Below are 14,263 nucleotides of genomic sequence, written 5' to 3' on the forward strand. Positions count from 1 at the left end.
TCAAATTGTTAATATCTATAAGACTGATATATGAATTTAGGATGTTCACTTCCTCTTGGCTGGAACTCATCAGATGAAGCAATGATTTTCCTTCCTTGGATGCTCAATATCTGTGACCTTAGACTACTGCAAATATGCCTTCTTGCTTTCAGTGACAAGTAACCCAGTTAAGTTATTGGCTGTGTGAACGCCACCCGGGCACAGACAGGCGGACATCTTGTTTTTAAACACCACCACACGTTTATTTACAATATTTACACAACAATAGGTCACTAAGACCCAGTCACGTGCACAAACCCCAAAACAGTCCTTCACTCTCAGTCCTGGCCACAATGCCTTTCTTCGGGCCGCCTCCACACTCCTCTTGCTTCGTCCTACTTCCACCCGACTCCAGCCTCGAATGAAGGGAGACGGCCCCTTTTATACAGGACCCGGATGAGCCCCAGGTGTTCCCGGCATTCCTCCTCTAGCCACGCCCCAGCGTGGCGGAAGTGCCGCTGTTCTCCGCAGCTCTCCGGTATCCTCCAAAGTCTTCCCCAGCACTTCCTGGTGTGGCGGGAGTGCTGGGGAAACAAGTCCCCAAGGCATTGGGCGCCTCCTGGCGGTGACCACGGGCCCCTACAGGGAAGGGCTTCCATGCCCTCGACCCGTGGCCCCCAAAGCAACCCGGAAGGCAAACCCCACGTGATCCAGGCAGGGCTCTGACCCTCTTCCGGTCCCTCCTGGCGTCCCGGCCGGGTCATGGCCCCTGGCATCCCTGACAGCTGTCACACCCTATTTGTAGCTCATCAATTATTCAATGTATCACACATCTTTTCTCTCTACCAGTCTTTTCACTACTGTGCTCTTTCTGAGCAAAGAGCCACTGCTGTTTGAATGTTGTTTGAGTGGTGACCCATTTCCAGTTACTCTTGAGATACTACTGAATCGAGATTTCAGGATATCTAAGGTGTTTCTGCCCTAATGATCTTGCTGAAGAAGACATTTTTGTTAAGGCTCTGATCCATCCTTCTTTTCACTTGCTTAACCTTGAAGTCCTACGTGCTTTCCTCACACATAATACCGTAGTCTGTAGCCCTAGAAGAAGCCTAATGGATTTTCTCTAGCATTAGTTTGTTGTCACTGTAATACAGAGATGAAAATCGCATGTAAATTTCTTCTCTGATATGTGACCCCACAAATTCGTTATACACTTTAGGTCTTTACTTGGCGTATGCTATAACTCAGTTTTCTTTAATCTTCTTAATCAATCAAAGACTGGGGGAAAAAGTTATCTCTAGAATTTACATGTCCTATTGTGGTAAAGTGAGGTCCACGACAGATTGGTGTGTGTTAAATAAATAATCGTCAGACTCGCGTCTTCAGGTGGCAGCGTGGTAGCATGGCGAGAGCGGCTCTCATCCACAATGTGGGAGCAGAGGGCGCTGCATTTAGTGCACAGGTGCAGGATTGCCCGCAACCCTAATTGACGCTAGGAGCTGCTGATTGCCACAGCTGTGCCAGGTCCCCACTTGAAAAAGGGACGTGCAAGTGCAGGAAGGGAAGGAGATCAAAAGAAATGAAAGACCAGAGAAGAGGATGGAGGTTAAAGAACAGAAGAAGAGAGGCAAAAGTGTGAGAGAGAAAGAGAGTGAACAGATGTAATGAGAGGAAGCAGGCAGATGGTTGTGGATCCCTAAGAAGTTACATGTGGCCGGTGCTCAGGAGTGGGCTCAGGAGTTGCTCCTTTTGAACATCCCAGTAGGAAAAGCGACCACGAGGCTCAGGAGTGTCCTCTTGCCGTGAGGAGCCAACGATCGGTGGCAATGTGAGGACTGAGTACGCTTTCACCGGGTGGAGCCTGAAAAAGCACAGGTGGGTGCAAGATCAGGGCTTGGTGGTTTTTTGCTGCAGATGCCATAGGGTTAGCAATGAGAAGAAGGGTGTCTGCACCTGCTAGAGAACTTCTCCTCGGGATTCAAGGTCCAGACAGGGCAATCCAAAGAGGAGTCAGATTTTTAAAGGGACATCAAAGCTCACTGCATAATAAGACAGTTTCCTGCCAATGGAATTTTAACGTCATTTTAATGGATTTTTCTCTTTATTGAATTTTAACCTCCACTAACACTTGCAATATGTTTTTATGGATTATTATTAGTCGCATTGTACTTTTTGAACATTGTTGTTACTAATAAAAGCACTTCACCATCCCTTTGCTTAGTGTGTGTTTGTCCTCATCTGCCAAGCTCGGTTCAAGAGGCTCCCATAACAGAGGGAAAATGGAGCCAACCTGCACTGCCATACCTATGTGATCAAATTAAATCACTTTTATTTCCTATGTATGATTCTTTACATTTATTTACACTTATTATCACTAGTTATATACTGTTCATAACTGATTTTTTCTCAAGTCCATTATTAAGCATTCTGCTAATGTTAAGGTATCTGCTAATTGCTTAATTTAGCAGTATTGATAAATCTAACATGCTTTATTTCAATTTAATATAAACATTTTATATAAATTTTAGAAAGCAGTGGCTCCTGTTAAGGAAAATACTGTTAACAGTGAATTCAAGATAGATGTCCTCTTTTTCATCAACCCTGACAGAACCTGCCACACACATTGCTCACCACACTGTGACAAGTTTGCCTTATCTAACAAAACAGCACCTTAAATAAGTTTGGTTCATTTATATGACACAGTCACGAAGCATTTTGGCTTACACCAATCAATATCAATATACATATAAATGGTATAATCTAGTAGCACATCTACAGTATGTCTTATAATATACAAAATAGTTAAACAGATTAAAAGCCTTTGGCAAATACCTGGTTCGTTGAATAGGATTTCTTAAATAAGAATAAATTATATATATTTTCTTATAGAGAAAAAAATGAAAATGTCATATGATCACACATTATAGTGATATTCTGGTTCAAATGATACTGAATGTCATAGATAAACAGGCAGTGATGGTTGGAGGCACTTTACAAATTCATGTAACTTTTCCCCTTACATGTCAGCACTTACTCTGTGGAACTTCACTTCTAAGCTCAACTAATTCTCAAAACAATTCTCCATGTTTGTAATCTCTTTTTTTGCCATTAAATACAATTTAGTACCATTCTACAAAGTACATGCTTCTATTTAAATCCCTCTCTTGAAGTGTAGGTTTTTTTCCAGGTCTTAGTGTACAATAATGTCTGCTCCACTATAACTTGCATAATGTCCCAGCATATAAGAGAGACCCTGTTCCGACCCATGCTGCCCACTACTATGGCTCTGTACCTTCTCTTTTACAATTTCTGGCATACATGTTAAAATAACTGGCCTGGAGTTATCAACTTTAGACTGTTTGGAACGAGCCCAGGACACAGACAGGCAGACATGTTGTAAATCCACCACCACACATTTATTTACAATCACTATTTACAGTCACAAGTGCACAAACCCCCAAAACTCCCCAAAGTCCTGGCCTTACACTGCCTCTTTGCTTCAGACCACCTCCTTGTCTTCTCCAGAGACCTTGTCCTTCCTTCTCTTCCAAATCCAGCCTTAAAATGAAGGGAGGCGACCCCTTTTATCCACACCCGGATGTGCTCCAGGTGCTTCTCGGCAATTTCCCACCGACACGCCCCCGTGTGGCGGAAGTGCCGGCTGTATCCCCGGAAGCACTCCGGGTGTCCCTGCTCCTCTTCCCCCCAGTACCTTCTAGTGTGGTGGAAGTGCTGAGGTCCAGGGCTCCAAAAGCATGGGGGCGCCCCCTGGCAGTGACCACGGGCCCCTACAGGGTAGTGCTTTAAAGCTCTGTACCTGTGCCCCCAAAGGAGCCAGGGTGGTCGCCCCCAGATGGTATGAGGAAGGTGCAAGCCCTCCTCTGATCCTCCTGGGCGTCCCGGCTGGGTCGCCACCCCAGCCACCTCTGACAACTGATCATTCTTATAATAAACAAAAGGATCTATACTGTATTTTATAATCATTTATTTATTTCTGAAAATCATTATTAATGGCCATGTATTATCACTTACGTCTTTGAGCACTTCAATATGCAGTAAACATGTTTAGTTTTATAGTAGCATTTTTTAATCTTAGAAGAGCTTAGCTTACTACAAAGTGCAGACTATTTAATATTTCTTAATATTACCAAAGGCTATTAATTAGATACTGACCTTAAACAAATATGAATTCATAGCATTTGCTGCTTACTTTTGTGCATTCCGTGTTTTCTCCATGCTATTCACAATCTGCTTCTTGACCCGTCTCACACTGCCATAATATTGAAAAAAAGCTCTATGGAGTATATTTTACGTCATTAGGAATTTTCTTCTCCAACTGATTTTTGGCAGCCTAATTTTCATTTTGACTGCTGCTGTCATATTCAAAAACCCTTCAGATAATACTGGTGCTATTTATCTTTTATGTGTTACAGAGCTGTTTTTTTCTTTAGTCATTTCTTTTCTACCTTCTCACTAATCAATTGAGCTAATCTACAAAGTTTCCTGGTGCTTTTGCAATAAAAAAACAGTTTTCTGCATGGCACTGTACTGTTTAAATCATCAATTTCATTTTCCCCAATCATTCTTCGATCATTTCTATATCCAGAAGACAATCTCCATTTAATTCTTTAAGGCTTTGACATGTGTCTTTATAAAATGGTTTATTAGCCCTAATATTATGAATTTCGTCTTGGCTGTTGCAAAAATGAAGTCTAGACCAGGGCTCTTTAGCTTTACTTCTAAAGGGACCACATTGAGAAAACACAGGAGAGCTGAGCCGATCAGTATGCCTACCTGCACATGACTTACTGGTGACCTGAATTTCAAGCTGTATACACTGAGGAATAATTTTGAACTTTTTATTAATGTAATCAAAAAGATGTGAAGTGTATGTTTTGGATGGGTGGAAGGAGTACTGGAACACATGGAAAGTGTTAGGATGCCAGTCATGTCAATTCTTATAATATTTTGGCATTAAACAACAAAACAAGTGGTCAACGGCACAAAATAGCACATAAAATAGCTTTCTAAGCTTTGAAAGTCCAAATGAGACGCCCTAGTCTGGGAGCACCAGGCTTTTACAGCTGTCCAGGTAGAAGGTTTAGGGTTGCTGGCAGGGCCGTCTTAACAGCATTATAGGTCCCCAGGCAAAGCAGTGCACTGGGGCCCCTACCCACACAACCACTCAGCAAGTCACAACATACATATACAGTGGAACCTCCTGTAATTTGTTCCAAAACTCTGCTCGCAACCCAATTTGATCATGACCTGAAGTAATTTCACCCATAGGATTGTATGTAAATACAATTAATCTGCTCTGGACCATACGAGCTGTATGGAAATGTATATATTTTTAAAGTACTGACTTGTTCGTCACCTGAGTGTGTGGTGAACAGATGCAAAAGTTTGGTGAACTTTTTGGTCATAACCTGATTTGTACATGGTCCGAGACGTTTGTGACCCGAGGTTCTGCTGTATTAGCATGGGGCCCCTATGCTTGTGGGGACCCCGGGCATACTGTCCAGCATGCCCATGCATTAAGACAGCCCTGGTTACTTGCTTTAAACAGGCGTCCCCCTCTTGAATCATTTGGCATATTACATAACTTGGCTGAGCTCTGAAGGTGTCCCACAGATGTACATGTGTGACAATGTATAAATGGACAAATTACACTTACTTTTAGAAAATACATTAAAAATAATGGCCAATAGTAAGAAAAATGAATGCAGGTTTGAATATATAAATATAAACAGCAAATTGAAAAATAAACTCCATTCTTCCTTCTATCCAATAAGGAAAAGTTTTGATCATTGTCAAAAATGGTTTAATACAAAATAAATTAAGTTTTCATAGCCTATGAAGTAGTTACATGAAGTAGCAGGTGAAGACCTCCATGTTCATCTCGAACAAATTTCAATCAGTTTGAGAAGTTGCACTGTTTAAACTGCAATTTTACCATAACCTGTTTCAAATGAAGTAGGGGAAATTCTGAGACACTGCTGCAGTCTGTCGTTACTCAGGAAGCAACGTGTGTTTTTTTATGACATTCATATAAGAAACGCTTGACTCACAAGTATACAGTATGTTGATCCACCCATTGTGAGAATGAAAACTGCTAACTTTTTCATGGTGGGATACTGATTCCGATTAATATGACCATTAAAGTCAGTTGCCCTCCCAATATGGAGGTATTGCTTTAATGCAAAAGAGTGCTGCACCTCAGCTAATTCAAATTGTAAAGAATACTCATCAGTAAGAGATGGGACCTATTTTGCTTTTGAAGAGAAATCTTTTTTAGGTTTTCCTGAAAGGGGGTCACAAACAAACTGCATGAAGAAGCTATGTAAATCGATGTGAAGCTATGGAATCTCTCTACAAAGTTTCCTTTGAACTTTATCAGAAACTCTACTATGGCAGATATGATGTGTACTTCTGGTAACACTGAACTCCAGAAAGCCATGTGGAAAATGCAGCAACTTTGTTGCAGCCAAATCACATGGGAGACTAGAAAGATTTACCTCAAAGAGCCTCAGCTTCTCCACCAAATTTGCAATTAACACCTAATTACATATTGCAAATAGTTAAGCATTTTAAAAATATAATGATGAAAACATACTTCTGCTTGACGCAGACGATGAAATTACTAAATGTGCCATCTAGCCGTGTCTGCTGTTAAATCAACTGCTTGCCGCAGACTAATGTGCCATGATTTAAGGTCTTCAATGATGTTATCAATCCAGCGTTTTTGTTGTCATCCTCTAGATCTTCTTCCTGTTATGTGGCAGTGCATGACGTTTTGTGGTAGTTGTCTTCCATCCATTGTGTTGACATGTCCAAACCACAGGAGTTGTCGTTTGCAAATTCGTTCACTTAGCGTTTGTTCCTGCTGTAGTCTGTTTCTTATGTCTTTGTTTCTTATTCGGTGCATTCTAGTTACATTAAGAAGCCTCCGTAGCCAGCTCATTTCTGCAGCTTCTATTCTTCCTTCACCTTCCTTTCTTAGGCACCACCATTCTAATCCATACAACAAAATTGGAATAACCAATGTTTTATACATTGTTACTTTTGTACTGATTGCTATATTCTTTGATTTCCACAACTTGTTTAGTTTTCCAAATATTGCAGACGCTATCCCAATTCTTCTCTTGATATCCAATGTACAACTTCCTTCTTGGGATATCAGGCCTTCCAGGTAGACAATTTCTTTCACCTGTCCTAGATCTTCTCCTCCAAACTGTATTTTCAGCTGTTGCACATTTGACTTACTTATTGTCAAAGTGTTTAATATATGCTGTAAAAGAGTGCTGGTTCAGTTGTGCTTGCATTCACCATGGAAGGTCATAATCTTCATTTGTGATTCAACCAAATAGCCCAACGCCTTTCCCTTCTTTCCATTGCTAAGACAACCAACATCATTAAGTATGAGAAGATATCAGTTTTCAGCATGCATTTCTGAAAGAATCTGTTGGCATAGGTGATGTTGTAGACTTGACACTGAATGAAAAAAATCAATACTTGTCACAATGTCCATAGTATCTTTACTGCTAAGCTTTGCACATAATAATACAGACTGATGAATGATGCAATGTGAAAACTGCATTTTTGGATTGGAAGAGGTTAGCCTTGCTACAGGCTCCTGAACTCTCCCTATCATGTATGGGGCACCATCAGTCACTAACAAGCAGATCATTTGTAAATGCTTTATTTATATTTAAAGAAAAAACACTTGCCTGATTATTTTAATTGCCCCCCAATGGAATCAATTAAAGCAGTTCTTCACAAAAACAGAGTCCATAACAAAATCTCACATAAATGCATAGCTGGGCTACATTACTTAGTTGTTTTATGAATACATTTCTATTAGAAATTACCAGGGTCTGCCAAAGAGCATTAAGAAGTTTCTCCATCACTTCTTTTGCAAGTACCTCAACTCTGCACAGCACAGAGGTAACTAAAAGTGGAACATTGGTTCCTCTCATAAAGTGCAATTTTATTTGCTGTTTTAATGATTGGCCACTAATCACCATGTTTGTGTGGTTTCATTTTTTTTCCAGTACAAGGCGGTGGTGAGAAGCTAGAAGGAAGAAGTGAGCTCCCCAAGAGTATTCTGTCAGTGGTGACACAGTCATGGATTGTAAAATGTCTAAAGGGGGCTGGCTGGTCTTTTGCTCTTGACACCATCATAGGTTTATTGTCTACAACATCCCATCAAATGGAGTTCTTATTGTCCTGGCCAACTGACCATAATTTTTGTTATTAGTGGGCTATTTTATAAACAAGTGTTTTATATTTAGCTTTTACTTTGTTTTTAGCCATTATTATTGTAAAGCACTTTGAGCTACTTTCATGTATGAAGATGTGCTATAGAAATAAATGTTGTTATTGTTTTCTGCTGCTAGAAAAATTACTTTTTGAATCCTAATATTAAGTGTCTGAGCTACTTTACCCACAGAAGTATACTTTTGAAAAGAAACAATTTATCATCTTTACATTTAGTGTTTTCTCATGCATTTTCTTAAACCCTTTATTGTCAAAAATCTAGAGTAAATCTGTCTGTTGTCTAAGCTCCTCTCAATAACATTTCAAAATACTATTGTTCTAAATCATAACAGAATTAACTGGTAATTCCATAATATAGCCTAGCACTTATTGCATTTTTTGCTTTTACGTTAATGTAAATAGTTCTGTTGGTAGTAAATATTTTTAATCAGTTAAGAAATTGCTGGAATTGTTAAGTAATCCTAAATGCCTATTGGTTACATTCTAATGTAAGTAAATAAGCACCATTTGATCTCTCATTTGAACTATTCAGCTACATTTCCATGATATGCTAGTTAAATAAGCACAAAACTGGCAGAACAAAAGCCAGTCTCATACTTCACCATCTGCAGGTGCACTTTTTCCCCAGTGGTCCAGAGACTTTCCTGCCAGGTCCACTAGAAATTTCATCAGCCATGTGGGTTTGAACAGCCCAAAGGTGCACTGTTATCTAAAGCCTGGTCACTTCTGTGGCCAGCTGGACTTTCTGTTTTTATAGTAAAAGGAAGCACTTGCTTTACTGCATTATACTTAGGCTACAAAGATGTGCCTTTTGTTAATTTTGTGTTTCAAAGGTGTGTTGTCATTGAAATATCACTTTGAAATTTTCCAAAATATGAACGTGCTTGTTAGGTGAGGTGTAGCATTAACATGTTTATTTGATCAAATGTATAACCCGTGTTTCAGAAATATTTGTAATGATGGATACATAAAATAGTGTACTGTGAAATACACTGAGTCTGGTTGATAGATAGATAGATAGATAGATAGATAGATAGATAGATAGATAGATAGATAGATAGATAGATAGATAGATAGATAGATAGATAGAAAAGGCACTATATGATAGATAGATAGATAGATAGATAGATAGATAGATAGATAGATAGATAGATAGATAGATAGATACTTTATTAATCCCAAGGGGAAATTCACATAATCTAGCAGCAGTATACTGATACAAAAAAAAATTAAATTAAATAGTAATAAAAATGAAAAATGAAAAAAAAAAATCAAAATAAAAAAGCAGACAATTGGAGTAATACTACTCAAAACAATACCATTTGGGAAAGTCTCCTCAACTACTTAGGGTTGTTATTTATAACCATTGTGTTCCCTTAGCTAATTATACCACCATATATTGAAGAGATGAACCTTCTGGACAATCTATGATTTAGAACTAGTAGGGCAGCTGAAATCTTCCCCGCATGAAGATTTAAGACACACTTTTAAAGCTGTAGGTGCACTAATCAACTGCATTTTATTTAAAGACTTACTGTGATAGGCCCAAAAGCTGCCTGCACTACAAACCCTACACCAAACAAATGTTTCTTGCAGTCTCTAATTTGTTTTCTCAAAACAGTGCTCAACTGCTAAATTGGCATCTGGAATGTGTCTACAATATGTGTGTGTTCACCCAGTGAGGGGCTGGCAACATGTCCAGGTGTTGTTCCTGCCTTGACCTCGATGATACCTGCATCACAACCCTGCACTGAATAAGTAAGATAAGAAGAAGGATTACTTAGAAATACATTTGGAACAAAGGAAGAAAGAAAGGGGGTGCATTTCTTGCCAGTTCTATGTTTTGTTTGATAGAAAAATCTTACATTTTTTGACATGACAAACTATCACTTATGCCTTCTAGGAAAATGCAAAGAAATTTGATAACATCATAACTAATTCTTTATTGTATAAAACACAAATAAAACAATTTTCTCATCTATCAGAATGCCAAATAATTATAAGAAAGGAGCATAAGATACACTTGTTTATTCACTTGTATGGTAATGACTTAGTAACATTTCGGTGTTTTGAGAAAATGTCTGCCTGTTAGCAGAAAGAAAGCCAGGTCTGTGCACTCATTATGAGCTCAAAGGCTAAGGGAATGTGACTCCCTTAATTAAACATGTGGTTATGAATTTATTTATTTATTTTTTATTTTATTGATTTTATTGTAATCATTTCATACAAATAGAAGATTTTTTACAAAAAAATAGGATTAAAAACAAATTAACCCCCACTCCTGAGAAAGAAAGCATGGCCAACAGACTAAACCTTAAAAATAGTTAAAATGAATAAATTGATGAGTTTATTAGGTGGGTACAGATAAATGGAGAAGAAAAAGAAATGGGGAGAGAATTTACTTCCTCTGTGCTTTAAGAGCTTATTCTAAAATATTATTGATTAGATCCTGCCAGGTTTTGAAAACGTTCTGCACAGATTCTCTAACTGAGAATTTGATTTTTTCCAATTTCAAATAATATATAACATCAGTTACATACTGACTTAAAAGAGGAGAGTTAAGATTCTTACAGTTTAGCAAAATAAGTCTGCGTGTCAATAGTGTAGTAAAGGCAATCACAGTTTGTTTGTTCTTCTCCACTTTACGCCCATCTGGAAGAACACCAAACACAGCTGTTAATGGGTTAGGAGTGATTGTGACACAAAGGGGTTATGTATTTATTTAATTAAAGAGCCAAAAGGTCTTCAATTTTTTTTGTTTGTATCTAGCACACTTGCTGGATTAATGAGTCGTGTTCCTTTTTTCAAACCATGACAATTTGGTGAGTCTACAAGTGTCTCGGTTTGGGACTTTGAAAATCTCTTCACCCTACACTAAACAGTGCCTGAGAGTTATTGTGAGCATGAAAGATAACAATGAAAAGAGGAAAAAGCTGAGAGAATAAGCTAGAAAGAAGCCAGGCGTAAATCATAGTGAAAAACAAACAATGAACAATGATGTAGACTCAGAGAACAAAGCAGAAGTCACTGCCAGAGATAACTAATGCTAAGACCTACTTGCTAAATTAGCCAAGACTAAGAATTCAGTTCTAAGGAATATCCACCAAGGAATACAAAACACACTGCATGCTGCAATATTTTTACCAAGATGTACCAGTGACATCACTGATCTGAATCCTGTGATATCAAGAACAGGAATGTGAAGACCAAAATGGCATCACTTAAATAATAAAAATAAAATGGTAACCAAAATAAAACACCTTTAAAATGTAAATTAAAGTGAAAAGAAAAAGGTCCAAAATAAAATCTCCGTGTAATAAAAAAAACACAAACTGGACACGTGAACACAAATACAACGATATCTACTTTGTACTAAATAACATTCACAAAAATGCACTATGGTGGTGTAGTGGTTAGCCATCATTTCCAAGTGTTTGTGCTGTCCTTTGGCATGGTGCATGATGTCACAGTGGCCAGTTTACTTGGGAAACAGCTGCAGCTTAAAAATAAAGTGAAAACCTGCACTGAAAGAAAGTCCCTTTATTGAGCAATTGATTAAAAGTCATTGTCTGTGCTTCTATTTATCAAGTGTCTCTGACATTCTCCAAGGAATTGCACTAAAATTCTGACTAGGATAAAAATTTGTCCTACCACAAAATAAGACATTTGAAGTAGTTTCAAAATGTCCTGTGGCTGCTCGCTGCATGGAGTATGTTTGAGAATGAATGATGACATGATGTTACATCATCCCGAGTCAAAAAAAATGGTATTCATGAAGGCATTTCGTAGTTTCTTTGGAAATCATAGTTTTATGATACTAATATTAAGGCTTCACCACAAAGATAATAATAATAATAATGTTAAAAGTAGTAGGAGAAGAAAAGTTAAAATAAGAAAACTAAAATAAGGTAGGATATTGCTACTTTGCAACAATATAATACTACATAATGAGCAATAAGCACTGAGATGGAAAGACCGTGACACACGCCAGAATGAGAGTAAAGCCTGATAACAGACACACTTATTTAAGAATGAAAGTCCAGAAGAACCACCTTTCCACTGTTATGGCCATGGGAAGCAGGCCATAATGTAACAGTTACTGAAACTAGCCACAGCTATTCCAGCACTGTTCCTGAGAACAGACTCCTATCAGTAAGAGTAACAGTTGAAGGACAAAGAGACCTGGAGTAAACAGAAAAGAGATCAGATTGGTTAATGTATAGATAAGCTCTTAACATTAAATCCCAAGCCAACTTGTACCATCAAGACATTCGAGAAACTAGTAATGTAAGGAAATGTAAAGGGGGAATCTCTTAAACCTCAATATATATCTGCATGAAACAAAAGTATTGTAACTTCTTCGAGCTTCTATATCACTCAACAAGACAAGTGGAGGTATTGTATATTAGCATTTGTCAAGTCAACAGTGATATACTGCACTTAAAAGCTGATAGCTGATCAAAAGTAAATATGTTTTTATTCTAAGAATACTTAAATCAGTCATTTTCCTTTATAACTTTTCCATTTCTAAGGCAGTTTCCTACATTGGGATTCAAACATTAGTATACACGTCATACTTTTTAAACCAGCCTGCTATTCATTAATGGCACAATTTACAAAAAAAAAATTAAAACTGGCATCAGAATCTATAATATTCCAAAGCCCATTTCTTGTCACTCATGGATAGATTAAACCAACTTTATAAAAAAATATTTTTTCTCTTTAGGCTTCTCTATCAGTTGCTACAAGTCATGCTGTTCACTAATTGTATGGCTCCAGTTGCCCCACAATTCTAGCTAAGAAAATACCCCTGTTTTATATCTTGTGTGAGTAAGCAAACCACATACCAGTTCTTTCAGCTCAGCTCTATCTCATATTCCATATATTGTAGTAAACTACACAGCTAAGTTACATTAATTAATGAATTTATCTGTTACCACTGATTCTACCTAATTGATTCCAGTGCTGAATGTTGTTTATTTTATAGCCCTTTTTAAGGCCTAAAGGATTTCAGCTTGCACTTAGTTGTCTTGCTTTTCAATCTGAAAATTAATGAACCCTTTCTGCTTTATCAGAGAATTTTGATGATAAAACGTTCAAAACTGATTTTTTTTTTTTTTTGTTTTGTCCATGTCTACTTCCATCCTGGATCTTACAGTTTTCTGTTGTCTGTTTCTTCCTATACACATTGTATATGTTGACCTTCATCAGAGGTGTATAACCTAAAGGTGGACCTGTTCCCTACGTTATGTAAAAAGTCTTAGACAGTTAAACCATAGCAGAATGAATTACTCCTGTTCCAACAGTTCATTTGAGACTAAACTGCTCAACGGGTTGTTTTATTAACAGTTGGATTCCCCTTGGCAAAAAAGTCCCATAGGCTAAGCATGACTGAATTATTCAATCTATTTAAGTTCCTCCAATAAAAGAGGCCTCTAAGCCAATGTGCAGAAACATTTTACTTAATTATTTGTGACATTAGCCAAAAACAGCCATAAATAACATCAAACAAAAAATAAGTGAACGCTAACAGATTCTATAAAGCATACAATGTTGTAACCTCATAACAAACACACCTGAGAAAAACATACAAAATAAGCATGTGAAAACTTGTATTTGAGAAAATGATAAATTAGAAGCTATAATAAGTTTAAGCAGTATTACTGTATATGATTACAAAGTAGTATTATTTGCTAAATAACTGCAGTATAAAAAAAGAGTGAAAGTTTGGGTTTAAAGGTATCATACATACATTATACATTATAAAATGTTTCTGACTACCCATTTACATTTACTTACCTTTATCCAAGGCAGCTTACAACATTTTGCATACAATTGGTTACATTTCTTTAGTTTTTCAAACTGGAGTACAGGCAGGTGAAGTGACTTACTCATAGTCACTCAGCTTCAGTGGCAGGAGACGAACCCACAACTTCAGGGTTAGCAGTCCAAAGCCTTAGCCACCTGGATGACTGCGTCCATGTTTCAGATCAGACATATGACG

This window comes from Polypterus senegalus, chromosome 3 (assembly GCF_016835505.1).
Source record: "Polypterus senegalus isolate Bchr_013 chromosome 3, ASM1683550v1, whole genome shotgun sequence".
In the NCBI taxonomy this organism is placed as follows: Eukaryota; Metazoa; Chordata; class Cladistia; order Polypteriformes; family Polypteridae; genus Polypterus; species Polypterus senegalus.